The 18,574-nt window shown below is 36.3% G+C and overlaps 1 protein-coding gene, 1 long non-coding RNA gene and 1 pseudogene across 5 annotated transcripts in view; 1 reads left to right on the top strand and 2 right to left on the bottom strand.

Moving 5' to 3' along the window:
* The window catches only part of LOC120884504 (uncharacterized), a 56,676-nt gene that overhangs the window by 26,716 nt on the left and 11,386 nt on the right, over positions 1–18,574 (top strand). The gene's annotated exons all lie outside the window — the stretch shown is intronic.
* Nlk (nemo like kinase) overlaps positions 1–18,574 on the bottom strand; it is a 145,293-nt gene that overhangs the window by 116,275 nt on the left and 10,444 nt on the right. The gene's annotated exons all lie outside the window — the stretch shown is intronic.
* Positions 1,614–16,646, bottom strand: LOC101966621 (BTB/POZ domain-containing protein KCTD5 pseudogene; annotated as a pseudogene).

Genomic DNA, 18,574 nt, shown 5'->3' with positions numbered 1-18,574 from the left:
CCATCTGTTTTCCCACAGTAAGCATCCTATGCATATCTGTATGTACATGTTTTTTTTAATATCTTTATTTTATTTTTATGTGGTGCTGAGGATCAAACCCAGTGCCTCATGTGTGAGAGGCAAGTGTTTTGCCAATGAACCACAACCCCAGCCCCTATATGTATATCTTAATTGAATTTTTTTTAAAAACAAATATTCAAGTACAAGTTTCTTCCAGGTAGGACTGCATTAGGGAAGCTTCCTTGGCCTCTCACGTTAGATATGGCACCATAACCACTGTTTTTCTCCATAAAACAAAAGTGGTAAATGCTAATTGGTAATAATAAAAAACAGTAATATTTAGTAAAGATTTACTATGGATGAAACATTGTAGCATTTTATATGCATGGCCACATTTCATTTTCATAAGAACCTGAGATAGGTACCATTATAATCTCTATTTTATAGAAGAAGAAACTAAGGCCCAAGCAACCTGCCTGAAACCACACTGCCAATAATAAATAGCAGAATGTGAATAAATGGCAGTCTAGGTAGACTAACTTTAAGACTGTGTACTTAGACTGGCTGCTCTGAAAAGCCATCTCTGCATTGTTCCTGGGTCCAGCTCCCCACTTGCCGGCTGCCGCCGACTCCAGTAGCTTTATTGCCAGAGTCCCTGAACTCTAGTTTCCTTTTTAACACACTGCATCGGATCACCCGCGTGCCCCACCATGTCAGACGCGGCCAGCCATGGACACTAGCTCTGAAATCACCACCAACGACTTAAAGGAGAAGGAAGTTGTGGAGGAGGCAGAGAATGGAAGAGACGCCCCTGCTAATGGGAATGCTAATGAGGAAAATGGGGAGCAGGAGGCTGACAATGAGGTAGATAGATGAAAAAGAGGAAGAGGGTGGTGAGGAAGAGGAGGAGGAGGAGGAAGACGATGGTGAGGAAGAGGATGGAGATGAAGATGAGGAGGCTGAGCAGCTACGGGCAAACGGGCAGCTGAAGATGACCAGGATGATGATGTTGATACCAAGAAGCAGAAGACCAATGAGGATGACTAGACAGCAAAAAAGGAAAAGTTAAACTAAAAATAAAAGGCCTCCATGACCTATTCACCCTCCACTTCCCATCTCAGAATCTAAACGTGGTCACCTTCGAGTAGAGAGGCCTGCCTGCCCACCCGCCCACCGCAGGCAGTGCCACCTGCAGATGACACGTGCTCTTCACCACCCAACCAAAATCACAACGTGAATTTGCAATAGGTAAGGAAAAAAGAACCAAAACTTCCAAAGCCCTGCTTTTTTCCTTTAAAGTACTTTAAAAAAGGAAAATTTGTTTGTATTTTTATTTACATTTTATATTTTTGTACATATTGTTAAGGGTCACCTACTTTTAATGACCAAAGCAGCCTTTGGAGCATTCTCAATCCTACTTCTGACTTTACTTGTGGTGTGACCATGTTCATTATAATCTCAAAGGAGAAAAAAAAACCTTGTAAAAAAGGCAAAAACAACAACAAAACAATCTTATTCCGAGCATTCCAGTAACTTTTTTTGTATATGTACTTTAGCTGTACTATAAGTAGTTGGTTTGTATGAGATGGTTAAAAGGGCCAAAGATAAAAAGGTTTCTTTTTTTTGTCTATGAAGTTGCTGTTTATTTTTTTTGGCCTGTTCGACGTATTTGTGAAACAATGTTGTCCAACAATAAACCAGAATTTTATTTTGCTGAGTTGTTCTAACAAAAAAAAAAAAAAGACTGTACTTAAAATAATTTACTTCATATCTGCCTTTTCTGTTTAACACTATATTAATTTTGTCCCCAGTATACCCTCAGCGCTCACAATCTAGTACACAGGTCTTCATCAAATATGTTTGCTAAAAAGATGATAGTAAATTCAGACATTTTAGATTTATCCCTACTAAATTTCTGCTTGTCAATTTCTGCCTATCGTTCTTATACTACTCTACCTGTCATCTGTTATGTTACCCATCTTTCCTGGCTCCCTCTGATCTGTAAATCAGGTAAGCCTTCCATGTTACTTTTCAAATTATCAATAAAATGATACAAACTCCTACACTAAGGTTCAGAAAATTGTTTTTGACATCTTAAATCTGGACATTTATCCAACAACTTAACTGAAATCATAGCTATATAAATGCTTTAAATGGCTAAAGAATAAACCCATTACTTTGGGAGGGTTTTTCATAACATATGATTTTACCTAAACTTTTGTCAAGGCTTGCAGTCTTTCAATGGGTAGGTAAGTCAACACTCATAGTTTAATTATTTCTTATATTCCAAAAGCACTTCTCATCTTGGCTGGGCAGGTGGCACTCCCCTGTAATCCCCAGCAGCTTGGGAGGCTGAGGCAGGAGGATCGTGAGTTCAAAGCCATCCTCAGCAACTCAGTGAGGCCCTAAGCAACAGAGTAAGACCCTGTCTCTAAATAAAATATTAAAAAAGGCTAGAGATGTAGCTCAGAGATTAAACACCTCTAAATTCAATCCTCAGTACCAAAAAAAAAAAAAAGAAGAAGAATTTCTCATCTTGTGCTAGCCCTTCCATTTGTCATAAAGCTCCCAAGAAGATAGAATTGAGGAATAAAATGTTCCATATTACTATTTGAACTTTTATGAAGATGAGCGAAAAACTTCCACAAGTGTGATTCTACAAACAACATCTTTGGCAACAGGAATTAAGGACTTTATACAATACAGACAAATGCAAACAACATAAAAGAACTTTCACAGGGCTGGGATTGTGGCTCGTGGCTCAGCGGCTCAGCGGTAGAGCGCTCACCTAGCACGGACAGGACCTGGGTTCGATCCTCAGCACCACATAAAAATAAAGGCATTGAGTTGGGTCCATCTATACCTAAAAAAATAAATATTTTTTTTTAAAAAAAAAAAAGAACTTTCATCTGTAAAATTGCTTCCCTGTCAGGGCATTTCAGGGAAAACTTTTTAGGAAAACAAAAGTTCAATGAAATGTATTGTTTTTAAAACTCAAACCTAAATAAGTGAGTGGATTATAAAAAAGACTATGTATAAAAATCACAACAGCTCAGGAGGAATGACTCTTAGTAGGATGATCACAATTACAGGACAGCTTTGGCAATTTAGGGAGCCCTATCTCAAAATAAAACATTTTTTAAAGGCTGCGGAATATAGCTCAGCGGTAGAGTGTCCCTGGATTCAATCCCTAGTACTTCAATCAACCAATCAATCAATAAAATAAAAATCATCCTCAATTTGTAATTACTTTTCCTCTTGGATGACACATTAAATTTTATTGTTATAAAATTTAATATTTATTAGTATTCTACCATAAGACACTGATATTCACATGTTTATGTGGGTACAAATTATAACAAAAAATATAAATCATAACAAAAAAATAAGGGAAGACTTCTTTTCCTTTTTTTAAGCAAATTGTATGTTTATTTGTAGTATATTTTAAAAATTTCCTACAGCCATAAAACTCTAATGGACTATGATTACAATTGTTTATTAGTAAATATTTAATTGAAATAACATACTTATATGTTGTGCTAAACAAAATAAAATTTTATGGTTGGGGATGTACCTCTGTGGAAGAGCACTTGCCTAGCAGAAGCAAGGCCCTGGGTTTCATCTCTAGCACTGCAAAAATAAAACATAATTAGAAATGAAATTTTAATGGAAATGCATCTCAATGAGATGAAAGTTAAGAGTATTTTTCCTGATCAGTCCACATTTCCATGGATGAATATAATTTATTGCTAGAATAAGACCAAATTTGACATATATTCTATTTTGACTTTTTAAATTACTCACTAAAGATAATATATGGGAATGGAAGGATGTTTTTTAATAGCTGTAATATTCAAGTTTTTGAACCTTTTCTTGGTGAAACATAAAAAACACATAATAATCTACCATCATCAAAGTATATTGTAATGACATATCAGCCACTCACTCTATTAGCATCTTCTCCTTTTTTTGTGAAATGAAGAAGATACCTCTTGGCTGGTTCCCATCTAAAGACAAGGCACAACTCTGTAAGTCCTCCTCATACTCTTCCTTAACCCTGAAGATGGTCATGGAGTTTCATAAACAGCCCCTCTTTCCTCCCAGGATCTGTGAACATTTCAGCAATTATCTTCCTCGCCATTAAGGGATAACTTCTTAAAAGATACAAAACAGTTGTCAATCTACCTTCATTTAATAGTTTTTAAAAGTTATATATCCCACAGTTTGTGTAAATTATACTATAACACACATGGCTTTAATATTAAACTTTTCCTCATTATCCAAAGACAACCACAGTGCATTTTATTAACTTAAGAATATTTACTTAAAACATACAAAAATTAATTTCTTAAAATGAGGATTTTTTAAAAAATCTATAATTTCACTTTAAGAGTCTTCAGTCATCCTTGCAATAATAGTATTTATATTCAGTGAAAGAGAACTAAACAAAAGAAAATGGGTGAAAAGTATTACATGCACAACTCTGACGATGGGGGCAATAAAAACTCACAATTAAGTCACTAAATAAAGACTATAGATTTACCTAAGAAGAATTCTAGGGCAAGTGTCAACAACCCATGCTATCTATAATTGCTTTATTCCCTCCTTCAGCACCCTCTTTTCTGAAGTTTTAATACTTTTTCTTATTCTTATTTTTGCAGTTTTTAACAGGCATAACCTCCCAAATCTTTCCCACTAAATTAAATAGCATTATTTTCCAAAAAATTAATTTATGATAATTTGAAGTTTAATATATCTCATGCTATTATCAAAACTAAGTAAGAATCATTTTGTAAGCCATTACTCTTTTTTCTAGTGTCCTAGAAGAAATGATCTCTTTGTGTATCTTCTACTTTACAAGCACAAAATAAAGTTTGTAAGGAAATAAAATTATATTTTTAGTTTTAGGATATGTGCAGATACCATGAAGCAAGTCTTGCAGCTAAGATCCCCCATTAAACTATGTGATAACTCAAATCAAGTTACAAACTTAAATGATACTGCATACTACTTCTGCCAGTAGCACTGCTGGATCATAACTAAAAAGCAACAGAAAGATGGCCTCTGGGACCATTCAAGGTCATTAAAAAAAAATTTGCTTCTAAGATTATAGATTCCTATTAAAAATATTTCATAGAATTACAAAATGGTAAAAACTGAAACTGGAAAAACTAGTACTTCAACTTCCAACTCTTAACAATTGACTCATGAAATCTACTTAAAACTAATTGGTCCTACCAACATCTCTCATATACATGTTCCCACAGCATTTTATTAAGAATTATTTATATGAGGGTACAGCTTTTGTGTAATAACTAGGGCTCTGTATTAAAATTCAAAGGTATTCAACCCCAATTTCCCTAAAATGGAATTCCCTCAAATTCAGATTTGTTTAATACAAAACAGTTTTATTTGATATGATAAACTAAGCAGTGAAACTTGCTGAGAATATCTTTGATGCTATTAAGGATAGCATAAAAAGTTTGCTACAGAGATTTAAGAGGTATGCCTCAAAGAATGAATTTAAAATTTAACCTAGTTCAACCTTTCCTCAAGTTTGAGGAGCTTAAATAAATGGGGCAATGATGCTCCTGTATGAATATAGATTCTGTATAAACCTGTATTCATCTGTTTCCTCAAAGATTCATTAAAAGGTTGGAAAAGACTAAAATAAACTCATTTCAATTATTTGTCAATTAGTTGTTAATTAGTTCTGTATTCTCCATTTAAACCTTTCTCAAAAGCACTCAAAGTACTTTATTTTTTTTTTCATTCATAAATACACAATTTTATTTGCTATTTTCAGGGGAAACTTAGGCATTAAATGGTAAGCTAATAAAATACGGATACCTAAAAGTACAAAAGTATAAATATCCCCTTAGAATAAATTTTAGTAAATTAAGTCTTAACATTTTTAAATTAAAAAACAAAAACAAAACAACCCACAAGCCTATCTATTATGTCAATGTCAAAATCAAAAAATGCTAAGCACCCAGCAGCTCCCCAGGGCCAACACAGGGACACCTTCCCTTGGAGCTCTGCTGGGAGGACCGGGTCAGCCAGTGGCTAAATCTGCCCTATAGAAAGGTTTTTATAAATTGTTTAAGCTGAACCTTTAACAACATACAAGAGGCCTTACGAAAGGAGGAGGTAAATCCTAGATGCTGGAGAACTTAGTTAATCAGGTTATTGGCAAAGAAGAAAAAAAAGAGGACCTAGGCAAGAAGTTTCTGGAAGCATTGACATTAGACAGTGTCAGAGCCTCTGACCTCACACAGGCAACTCCAATGGTCACTCTGCACAGCTCTCCTGGCAAGCAGAGATCAAGAGGCAGAGCTTGCTCACTGGGGCCAGGCCCCCAGCCCCCACTGAAGAGTCTCAGAGCCTGCAGGGGGCAGCCTCTACAGCAACCTCAGCAGCCTCGATGGCACACTGGCTGGGTCATGTAGGTTGTGTCAAGTCTCAAATGCTCCAGGAGTATTAGAAAGAAGAACTGCATAGTTATACAGAGATAACAGAGCCGGAGAGGAAGAGACACATGATGCACTGTAAACATCCCGAATCTTCAACGTGACTCGGAGTGTCAGCTCAAGAGGCCAGGGGACATGCCTCCGCCCAGCCTCCATCCCAGATGCAATAAAGGCACTGGTGAGCACCAGCTCCCAGATGAGTCCGCAGGTGGAACCCATGAGGCAAACCTTCTACCTCCCTTTAAACTATTTGACAGATCCATCTAAAACATAGCAACACTTTTAGGCATTTCTAAAGAGTATAAACATTGGGTAATCTATCCATACTTAAAAAAAGGGATACAAAGTTCTCTTGCCTGGAAAATACAAATCAACAAGCCTTGACTGTGGAGGCTGGAATAAGAGCCTGGCTCTGAAGGAGGCGGTCCTCACGGTAGGCGCTCAGAAAGTAGTGATGATGCGCAGGCCACCATTGTCAGGGGTCTTCGCCGAGGTTGAGAAACTGTCAACTGATCACACTGGAGGCAGAGCAGCTTCCCTGACCCAAGAATGATGTTCAGGTGCTCAAGCAATGACCACCAGGCATCTGGACCTGAGCCACAGTGCGCTGGACAATCCACATGGCTGCTGTCCCTTCCTCCTGGTGAGGCCTGAGCTGCTATCGCAGACTATGAATGTAGCACCAAGGGCCCTGCCCTTCAAATGGTCTTCAGGACTGCGCAGGCTAGTTGGGAGCACCCTGCCTCAGTCCCACGCAGCACTCGGAAAGAACAGAGCAGGCTCCCAGAGAGAGCCCACCTGGCCCCTGTGCCTCCTCCCTGTTTGGATGCCTGGCCTTAGACAGCTGGGCCGTCTCTCACCACCCACCTCTGAGGCAAAAAAGGATGCACACCCAGATCTCTAGAGAAATGATCAAAAGCAGGTTTCTTCTCACAGACGTACTTCCTAGACATGGCGGTTCACTGAATCTTGGGAAAAAGTATATCATTTCTTCGGCTGTCAGTACTGTATCTCACATCCTTGAGCCTCGTTCTTGCAAAATCTTGGCCTTCTCGCTGGGCTCACTGGTTGTGCCATATGGGGTGTTGTGCAGCTCCTTGGAAACCACACAGAGGAACTCGGCCTGGTCTTCGTTCCCATAGTTGTAAGAGGAGCCGATGCTGACCAGCTGCTCAAATTTCCAGCCATCGGACATGGTGGATACCATCTGTGTGAGCTCCTCCTCCTGACACTGCAACACTCGGTATACATGCTTCACAGGCACCTGTGATGTTTTGCTATCTAGTTCTCTAATTTTGTCCTTTACAAGTTTTATTAGTGAGGTGATGTTGTAAAATTCTGCTTCTTCCAACACTCCTTCCTCAGCGAGGTCTTTGTTAATGACCAGCTTCCCATGTCTCAAGTAGTTCAATACAGATCCAAAGTACGTGGGATCTCTTGTCAGAGTCCAGGTCGGGGTCGGCCTGGCACAAGCGGTACAGGAAGGACTTCGGGTCCTGGCACAGCGTCTGCTGGGTGATGAGAAAGTAGGTGCCGCCGACGTTGAGTCGGACCCACTTGGACACGCCGCTGGGGCGCTGAGCCAGGGCACCGAGCCCTGTGCTGCAGCGGTGGCATAGGCCGCCCCCCAGTCCCGCCCCGAGGCCGCCTGGGGCCGGCGGCAGCAGCTCAAAGATTCTCCGCCATGATCCTCAAAGTACTTTAAAATCCATTTAATAATCAAAATTTGTATAAAGTCCCAAAATAAATAAAATTAAACAATATAGTTAAGGGAATTTGGGGAGATGGTGGAACTCCTTCTAAAACTGAATGATGGTGATGGTTGTAAAACTCTATAAAAATTCATCTGAGTATTTTTTTATTTGTTGTTTTTAGATATACATGACAATAGAGTATATTTTGATATTTATACATACATAGAGTGCAACCATTACAATTCTGATCCCATTCTTGTGGTCGAACATGGTGTGAAGTTACATTGGTCATGTATTCATATGTGAGCATAGTAAAGTTATATCTGATTCATTCTACTGTTCACACGTATTTTAAATGGGAGAATTTTGTACTGCATAAATTATACTTCAATAAAATTGTTTTTAAAATGAAGCATGAAAAGAGTGAGAAGACAAGTCATAGATTAGAAGAATACATTGTAAGTCGTGTATCTGAAAGCAACTGGTCTCTAGAATACATAAAAAACTCTTCCAACTAAATAACAAAAATAAAAATAAATGACCTTTTTAAATAGGCAAAGGCTCTGAATAGACATGTGTCCAAAGATGATACACAAAGGACCAATAAGCACATGAAAATATGTTTAACATCACTATGTATCAGGGAAATACATTAAAATCATAATGAAGTACCACTTCACACACACATTTGTCAAGTTATAATAAAAAAGATGGCTGGGCGCAGCAATATATACCTATAATCCCAGTGACTTAGGAGGCTGAGGCAGAGGAACACAAGTTCCAAGCCAGTCTCAGCAACTTAGTGTAAGACCGAAACAACTTAGTGAAGACCGAAACAACTTAGTGAAAAACTGTCTCAAAAAATAAGAGGGGCTAGGGCCGGAACTGCGGCTCAGTGGTAGAGCGTTTGCCTAGCATGTGTGAGGCACTAGGTTCAATTCTCAGCACCACATACCAATAAATAAATAAAATTTAAAAAATAACAATAATGAGAGGGGCTAGGGATGTGGCTCAGAGGTTAAGCGCCCCTGGGTTCAATTCCCAGTTTAAAAAAAAAAAAGATAAGAAGTATGGTACGAATGTGGGGAAATTAGAACACTTCATACACTGCTGTAGGAATGTAAAATGGTGCTAGTGCTTTGGAAAACATCCTGCCAGTCCCTCAAAGTTAAACATAAGGTCATCTAACAAACCAGATGTACTTGTACTTCTAGGTACAAGTACCTGAGAAATGAAAACATATGTTCAATTAGTGGTGGCCTCAGACTGAGGAATTACAGTGAATGGGGAGGTAATCTGCTCATGAGTATGAAAAAAGCATTAAATTGTACACTCTAAATAATCACATTATTGATATGTGAATTATATATTTAAAATTCCATTTTTAAAAAAATCTTAAGTGGTTTCTTCTTGGCAAGAAATAGAACAGGCAGAAATGGGATAGGGAGGTTCTTAAGAGAGGCCTCAATAGTGTTGGTTATGCTCTATTTCTTAGGCTGGGTAGTATGTTCATGGCATTTTTATTATTCTTCATAAACTCCATCAAATATTTTTATACATACCAATATTACATTTGTTTAGAACTAGGTTGAAGCCTTTACTCCATCAAATAGTTTTACACATACCAATATTACATTTTTTAGACTTAGGATGAAGTCCTATTCTGCCACTTATCAGCTGTGCAGCCTTAAGCACTTCTACCTCTGAGAAATGAAAACAAACGTCCACACAAAACATGCGCAACAACGTTCATTAGGGAGTACTATTCATAATAGCCAAAACGTACAAACAATCCAAATGTTCAGTAACCGATGGGTAAACAAAATCAAACACCCAAACAATGGAATATCAGCCATAAAAAGGGAAGAAGCACTGATACATACTATAACATAGTTTCTCCTCCTCTAAAAATTAGGCCACCACCATGTACTTCTTAGGGTTTTTGTTTTCTTTCTTCTTATTATTTATTTATTTAAATTTTGTGGTGCAGGGATCAAACCCAGGGCCTCCAGTGTGCTAGGAAAGAATTCTACCACTGAACCACATTCCCAGCCTGTCCTGACAGGTTTCTTTAGAGCACAAGTTATTATTTTAAAATTCAAAGTGAGAATCTGTAATGTCATCTCACTAAATAACTACTAATGATAGATATCTGTCTAGACTTCTGAAACATATGAGTAATACTTGTTTATATCTTTTTTTATTTGTTTATATCTTGAGGGGACAATCTCTGATACTTTCACTTTTATTGTGGACATCTTTCAAAGATACTCCATTATTTATAGATATTTAGGCTGCTTTCAATCTAGGAGGATTATAATAACATTAAATGGACATTTTTATAAATATATCTTTGTATCTAAATTCAATTATTTCTTCAGTCAAAAGGTGTGAACATAAAGAACATGTTCTCCATCAAGGCTCCATATATCTACACTATCATCAACAATTTGAGATTTTGCTATATCTGCAACAATGAAGGGAGTTATCACTTATTTTAAAATGTCAATCTACCTTCCAATGGCAAAGCATCTGGGAAAAAAATAATAAAATAAAATAAAATGTCAATCTAGCAGGTTAAAAGTATTACTTCATTTCTGCATTTCTTTATTAATGAAAGTAAGAATCCTTAATGTTTTTGAACATTATTTCTTCAATGAAATGTCCATTCTCTGGGTTTTGCCCATGTTCTGTTCACCTGTTCTTGTTGATTTTAAGAGCTCTTTAAATATTAAAGATATTAACTTTTATTTTTCCTATTTTTCGTATGTGTTGCCATATTTTCACCAAATTTTGATGACTACACTCTATATGGTATAAATTTCTTCATAGACAAATTTGATATTTTCTTTAAAGTAACAGCTTTATTTCTCCAAGATTATAACAAAAGTTTCCAATATTATTTTTTCTTCCCTCTTCATTCATTCTTTCTTTTTCTCTTCCTTCTTTGGAGGGGAGAAACTTTTATTTTTACATTAAAGTCCTCAATTCACTTGGACTTAATTTTTGTGTATATATGTGTGTGTGTGTGTGTGTGTGTGTGTTGTAGTTGAACACATGCCTTTATCTTATTTATATGTGGTGCTCAGGATCGAACCTAGCGCCTTGCACGTGCTAGGGGAGCGCTCTTCTGCTGAGCCACAACCCCAGCCCCTGGACTTAAATTTTTGTACATGATACAGATCTAACTTCACCCCCACTTCAATGCTAGCTAAATATCCCCCAAAAGGTGCAAGATAAACCAGTGGTATGTTAGAACTAGTTCACTACTGCTCACGAAGATTATTACATTTTCTGAAATTTTGCAAGCTGATTGTGAATTATAGCCATAAAAACTATATTACATAAAGTTATAATGAGGTAACTCATATTTAAACAAAGGTATTAAATACTCAGAAATCATCTCTCCCTAATTATTTTATTATGATTTATGCTTTTACAGTTATTTAACATCTGTTTCACCTGAATGGCAAAAATACTGTATAATAGTACTGTATAATACTGTTTTCCAACTCAATATTTAGTGATTTCACACTGGTAGCTTGAAATTGGTTATTATAGTATTTACACTAAACGGTGAAAATTAAAATCAACAAACCCTACAAACTAGGCCTTTTTATTTTTCAGAGGCCCTGTTGCTAAACATATACCAGCATACCACTGAACTAATTCATTTTTTTCTTTCCTAATTTTAAAGAGGACTCTATCACATAGCAAACTGCCATCTATTCATAAGTTTATAAAACTGCTGGGGGTTTTTTTGTTTGTTTTGTCTTGTCTTGTTTTTAAGATACTGGTTATTGGGACTGGGGTTGTGGCTCAGTGGCAGAACGCTTGCCTTGCACATGTGAGGCACTGGGTTCAATCCTCAGCACCACATAAAAATGAAAAAACAAAATAAAGATATTGTGTCCATGTGTAGCTAAAAAAATGTTAAAAAAAAAAAGAAAGAAAGAAAAAGATACTGGCCTCAAGAATGCTAGGTCAGACCTATACAACTCGGCTACATCCCCAACCCTTTTTAAATTTTATTTTTTTAAGAGAGAGAGAATTTTTCAATATTTATTTATTTATTTATTTATTTTTAGTTTTCGCGGACACGACATCTTTCTTTGTATGTAGTGCTGAGGATTGAACCCGGGCCGCACGCAAGCCAGGCGAGCGCGCTACCACTTGAGCCACATCCCCAGCCCACCCTTTTTAAATTTTATGTTGAGACATAATCTAATTAAGTTACTGCCCAGGCTGACTTCAAACTTGAGATCCTCTGGTCTTAGCTTCCTAAGCAGCTGAGATTTCAGGCATACACCACCACACCTAGCTTGCTTTGCTATGTTCTGATATATTCGATGAGACATTATAGTATCTATTAACTGAATCTTTGTTTTTCTAACATCACAGTGCTGCAAAGAAAAGGGTATTTTTCCTAAACAATGGCAAAAATCCTGTATAATAGTGCATTACTACATACTGTTTTCCAACAATTTAATAACATTCTTTACATAGACTTTTAAAAGCAGTCTTTTATAAGTAAGGGATTATTTCTTTTGAAAATAAAGGGCAATCGTTAGAAATATAGTTGATTACCATGCACTTAGATTAAGGTCCTTATTCTTAAAAAAAAAAAAAAAAAATCCAAACAAAACCACTACCATAAGGCTTTGAAAACACCACTCTGAGTGTTCCCTCATACAAATTCTTCCACTGCCCAGGAAATAAGGTATATAAGTAACAGTACTCTTCTTTGAGAGTCACCATCACACACAGACAACATTAGAAACTTTCAACTCAACAACAAACACTTATTAAGCACCCAGCCTGGGACTGTTAGGCTCCAAGCAAGCAAGTAAGACAAGATCCCAGTCTTTAACACTAATCTTTTTAGTGAATGCCAGTAGAGAATGTGCCACAGAGTTTGTTTCATGAGCCTGGGAGAGAGAAAGAAGCAAAACCAGAGACTGACTTTGATGCATCTTCTAAGAATAAGCACCTACTTGAAGAGGGATTCAGAAGTATAAAAACTAATCATTTAAAGTTTGCACACCTAAAGAGTCAAGCTAATGTATGTTGGTAACCAGATCTTCAGCACCTTTCCAGTTAAACATTATAGTGCCATATTTTAATATCTTTCCTGCTGAGATAATTTAAGTAATTTATTTACAGATACTGACATCAACTGCATCAAGGAAAACCATTTAACTGTGGCCTATATATTTCCTTACCTATTATAGTAATTTAGACTTGAGCTTCAACTGTCTAATTCTATGGCATTTACATTACAAAACCACATATGTAATATAATAGTTGAGTTGACCATAGAACCACCCTGTTTTGCAACCAAAACCAAGGATCTCACTTTCAAGAGCTTGTTGTCAATATATATGTGTTAAGCCTAATATCTCATATGGTAGCCTAAGGAACAAGCATAGCAACTGCTCTTTCCATACACAAAGCTGTGGCTTATTAGACACAGAAAGACAATTTCAACCATTTCCAATCATTAACTAATATTTCAGACTTTAAAATCTATTTCTTAGGGCTTTGTACTATATATAGAAATAATCATTATCCTTTGGGAAACAATGGCTCATTTACTGAAAATGAGTTTAACAAAGGAATTATTTGGTACTGAAAAAATACAGAGCAGTGAATTGGGTGACACAAATCAAAGCATCGTCAGTTCATGTGACTATATTAGGGTAATTTACTTAAAAAAAAAAAAAACTAAAGCAACTTAAAATTTAGCTTCAACAATGTAATAGCCTGAATCATGTCACATCATATACTCTGTCACAGAATAGTGAAACTAGATCTTAAGATTCTTATTTTAAAAATGTTTCTTTAATTCTCAACCTGAGATAAATACCACAAAAAAGAAAAACTTTCCGGAATGGAATATTTCTATTCTGCCTGAAGCTTAGTTTTGACTGGTACATGTTTCAGTTACACATTTGATTCACACTGAATTTTCTTTTAAGTATTAAAAGAATAAACAGCACTCCAAAATAGTCACAAGCTTTAAAACTTATGTTCCTCCTCTAGTTGGAGAGCTAACAAAACTTTTTACATGGAATATGAGTTGATACAGTGACCAGAAATTTCTTAACACTGTAAGTCTAAATTTAATTGAAATTCAGTCTCACCAACTTCTGTAGAAATAGCCTCAAAGTAAATACAGCAAAAGTCTAATGCTAATCTACAAAAATTGTTTATTGATATCAATGAATAATTCTTTTAAGTTTTCTAAGGCACACATTTTCTCAAAATATAAAGTAGGAGACCATATATGCTCAAAATAGATATTCAACACAGTCACATTTAATATGAAAGACTACAGGCACACAGCTCATGACATTAAACCAGAAAACTTGAGAGTCACTGGCACACACAGAACAACCAACAGAGTACTTTAAATATTTATGATTTTTTTCAGGTGCATTGTTCTGGGCTTAATTTATAAAGTATCTTTATTCATTTTCTTATGCTTTTACAAGAACACTTTCTCCATTTTCAAAGGACAGTTAATTGTCCTTTGAAAACTATTAGTATATTACTGGTAAAGCAGTAAAAGAGCAAGTTTTGGCTCAGCCCTCAACCAGTTGTGTGACCTTGAACAAATCTCTTAGCTTCTCTGAGTCTCAATTCTCCTATTTATAAAATGAGGGAATTAGACTAGATACAGTCTCAAGTATCTTCCAACTCAGTAATTCCTTTCAGGTAGAACTCCAGGCTTGTGAGAATAAAAAAGCCCTCAAAACAAATGGTCAAAATCTACCTTTACAATGTTAGTAAAACAAACAGGATACAAAATTGTAAATACAGTGTGATCATGATCCTAATTCTAATAATATTACAAATAGACCAAACTCACATTAAAAAAAAAAAAAAGACTTTAATATACCAAAATGCCACCAGGGACAATCCCTGAGTTGTAGATTACAAACAACTTTTTTTTCCTTTTGGCTTTTCTGTATTTTTCAAGTGTCCCACAATAAATGTATTGCTTGATAAAAGTGAGAGAGACTTAGACAGAGAAAACCCTCCTTTTCTGTGCTAAAGGAAATTAGCACATAAATTTACATTTGGAAATCATTCTAGAATTGGAATGAGATTCTCAAAAACAGAGATAAACAAAATTTTCTAGAGTCACATACCTGATACCTATCTATCAATAGTCATATAAAAGCTGCTGATTATTATCTTTGAATTAACAAGTTTTTAGGGGTTTTTTCACTTATACTAAAACTGATAGCAATTATAATTCTAAGACTTTACATATATTAATTCATTTAATCCTCACAATAACTCTACTATTACTAGATATACTGAAGACCATGAAGTAGCTTGCCTGCAGCTAATGAGGGGCAGAACCAGATTAAATAAAGACAGTATGTCATCAGAATATAGACTCAACTTTTAAACCAAACTGTCCCTTTGTACTTAAATGCTATCCTCCTCAGGTTACTCTTTATTGGTTTTGTTCTGAAAGTTCTTCTACTTTTCTTAAACTTGAAAGAAATAATATGTTAAGTACTGGGATTAAAAAGACTGGTCAGTCTGGCAAGGTGGCACATACCTGTACTCCCAGCAACTCCACCAGCTGAGGCAAAAGGATTGCAAGTTTGAAGCCAGTCTCAGCAATTTAGAGAGACCCTGTTTCAAAATAAAAAAAAATAGAAACCGGGTGCAGTTGGGCATGCCTCAGCAACGGCAAGACACTAAGTAGCTGGGTGACACCCTGTCTCTAAATAAAATACAAAATAGGACTGGGGATGTGTGGCTCAGTGGTTGAGTGCCCCTGAGTTCAATCCCTGGTAAGTATGTATAAATGAATGAATGAATGAATGAATGAATGAATGAATGATAAAAAGGACCAGGGGTATAGCTCAGTGGAAAAGCTGCACTGGGTTGAATCCATAGTACTTAAAAAAAAAAGACTGGCCAAATTTCTTTTACTTCCTTAAAATTATAATACAATTCCAAGTCATTATTATTTCAAATGCTTACATGGGGGCAGGGGTAGAATTTAATCTCCATACATATCAGTAAGTGAATACAATAACATCTGAGGAATTAAATAGCATTAATTGCTGTTTAATATTGAATGTTTTAATAAAGAAAAGTGCTTTATTGACATTATTTATCAATCATGACTCTACAGAAAGTCACTAAAACCAACCGCTATACCTTTCTAAAATTTTTACCAAAATGTTTCAATTATGTTGTAACTAATTAGTTAGAGGTTTTAAAAGAATACATGAATACTTTGAACTGTGGCTACAGTACATACCCAGTTAACTCCACAACAATCCTAACTACTATAACATTCAGAACCTAGGAAAACAATCAACTAAAGGCTGGTGAAAGGTTCTCACATAATTCTCCGAGACAATTCAAATCCAAACCAAGTGTATGTGTGCCCCTTTTTCTGCACAGTACCCACATTATTTGCCAGTTTGTATGGTTCAAATTTCCCCCACATCTTGGTAATCAGGTTTACTAAATTTCCAGTCCTGTTGAACTAACTATATTAAATCAATAGTTTCTTATTTTAAAAAATTAGAAAAGAGATGGAGGTAAAGAAGAAGAGTAGGGGAAAAAATCTGCACCAGGCTCCTGTTAACTTAGATGTGTAATGAGACAATCACCAGATAATTGCACCCTTTGGGTACTTCTGTGCTAGTAAGATGATACAGTGAAATACAGTCACCTGGTTTTATTTCAATTTACTTAAACAATTTGCAAATCTGTAGCTCTCTGCCATGGTACATTAAGAAAATCAGCATGTAAGAAAAATCACCTGCTTATGTAAATTGGTGATGATTTTTATCCAAGCACGCGCGCGCGCGCACGCGCACGCACGCACACACACACACACACACACACACACACACACACACACACATCAAAAAAGCTCCAATCTGGGTCAAATGACTAATTTTATCTATTTGTTCAAATATCTCTCTTCACCTTTTCTCTGTAGCTCAAAGCAAGAATTTTAGGTCAAGGAATGAATAAACAAAAAGTTTCTGGCTTGTTTATTCCTCTATAAGGATTTGGCTGCCTGATACCACTGAGCTCTATATTACTTAAACTGAAAACAAGACTGAGAACCTTATTTGGATAATAAAACCACAATAGGAAGACAGGAAAGAAAAGAAATCAATGTGAGATAGCTGCTCTAATTGGGAAGGAAAGCAAACAAGGCAAGAATCAGGTATGAATTTTACCTTCTCTGTTACTTTAGGAAAGCAAGGCTTCAAAAAAGAAAATAGCTCAAGTAACTCAGGGCTAACAGGACAACTGCAGAGAACATCAATCCTGTTTCCTTTATAAGTATACCTGGTCAAGTTCTCCTAAGTTTGCCATAAATTAGATGAACGTTTATCTTGATCATTAATGACTGCCTTCCCAGCATGCACTGGTAATACTTACTCATCCCTGCCAAGAACAACTAACTTCATCGGCTGATCCAGGGTGGGCCTGATTGCTCTAAAAGTAATCTTATCTCCATTAATAGTGATTGGTTCAAAAGTCATCATAGATTCCAATAAAGGCCACTAGGACTGTGCTGGCCAATAAGAAAGGCAGTACATAGGGCTACTGAACACCTAAAATGTAGCAAAATTCAAATTGAGATGTGTTGTTTGCATTAAGTACACATTTGTAATCCTAGCTACTTGGGAAGCTGAGGCAGGAGAATCACAAATATAAGGCCAGCCTGGGCAACTTAGCAAGATCCTATCTCAAATTTTAAAAAGGGCTGAAGATATAGCTCGGCAGTAGAGCACTTGCCTAGCATGCACAAGACTCTGGGTTCAATTCTTAGCACCCCAAAAGGAAAATGATGTACCCTGGATTTTTGTAGGCTTAGTATGAAAAAATGTAAAATATATCATTAGTCATTCTTACAGTAATTATAGGTTTAAATGACAATAGGTTGGTTATAATAAATAAAAACAGAAAAATTAATTTCACTTCTTTTTACTGTGGATGCTAGAAATGTAAAAATCACATAACAGCTTTAATTATTTGCCTATTAGATAAATAACAGATTTATCTGCTGATTTGCTAGAGGCTTCCATAAAAGAATTCCTTTCCTCTTACATAAGAGCTGTAGGTAATCACACTCCTTCTCTGGGCATTGTATGCCCTGAACTGCTACAGCCTTAAAGCTGTGTCATTTTCCAAGAGGTCCATATGTAAACTAGTGAGTCCCTTGCCCAATTTCAGAATTTAAAAAAGACTCCAGAAAAATATTTTTAGTCAAATAAATCAATTTGCCTGATTTCTCTCTTCTTCCCCTACCCCTCTCTCTGTCTTCCTCCCTCTCTCTATCTCTGTCTCTCTGTCTGTCTCTCTCTCTCTCTCTCTCTCTCTCTCTCTCTCTCACACACACACACAAAACAA

Source organism: Ictidomys tridecemlineatus, chromosome 3, assembly GCF_052094955.1.
Source record: "Ictidomys tridecemlineatus isolate mIctTri1 chromosome 3, mIctTri1.hap1, whole genome shotgun sequence".
NCBI lineage: Eukaryota > Metazoa > Chordata > Mammalia > Rodentia > Sciuridae > Ictidomys > Ictidomys tridecemlineatus.
This window is presented reverse-complemented; position numbering and strand designations above follow the sequence as displayed.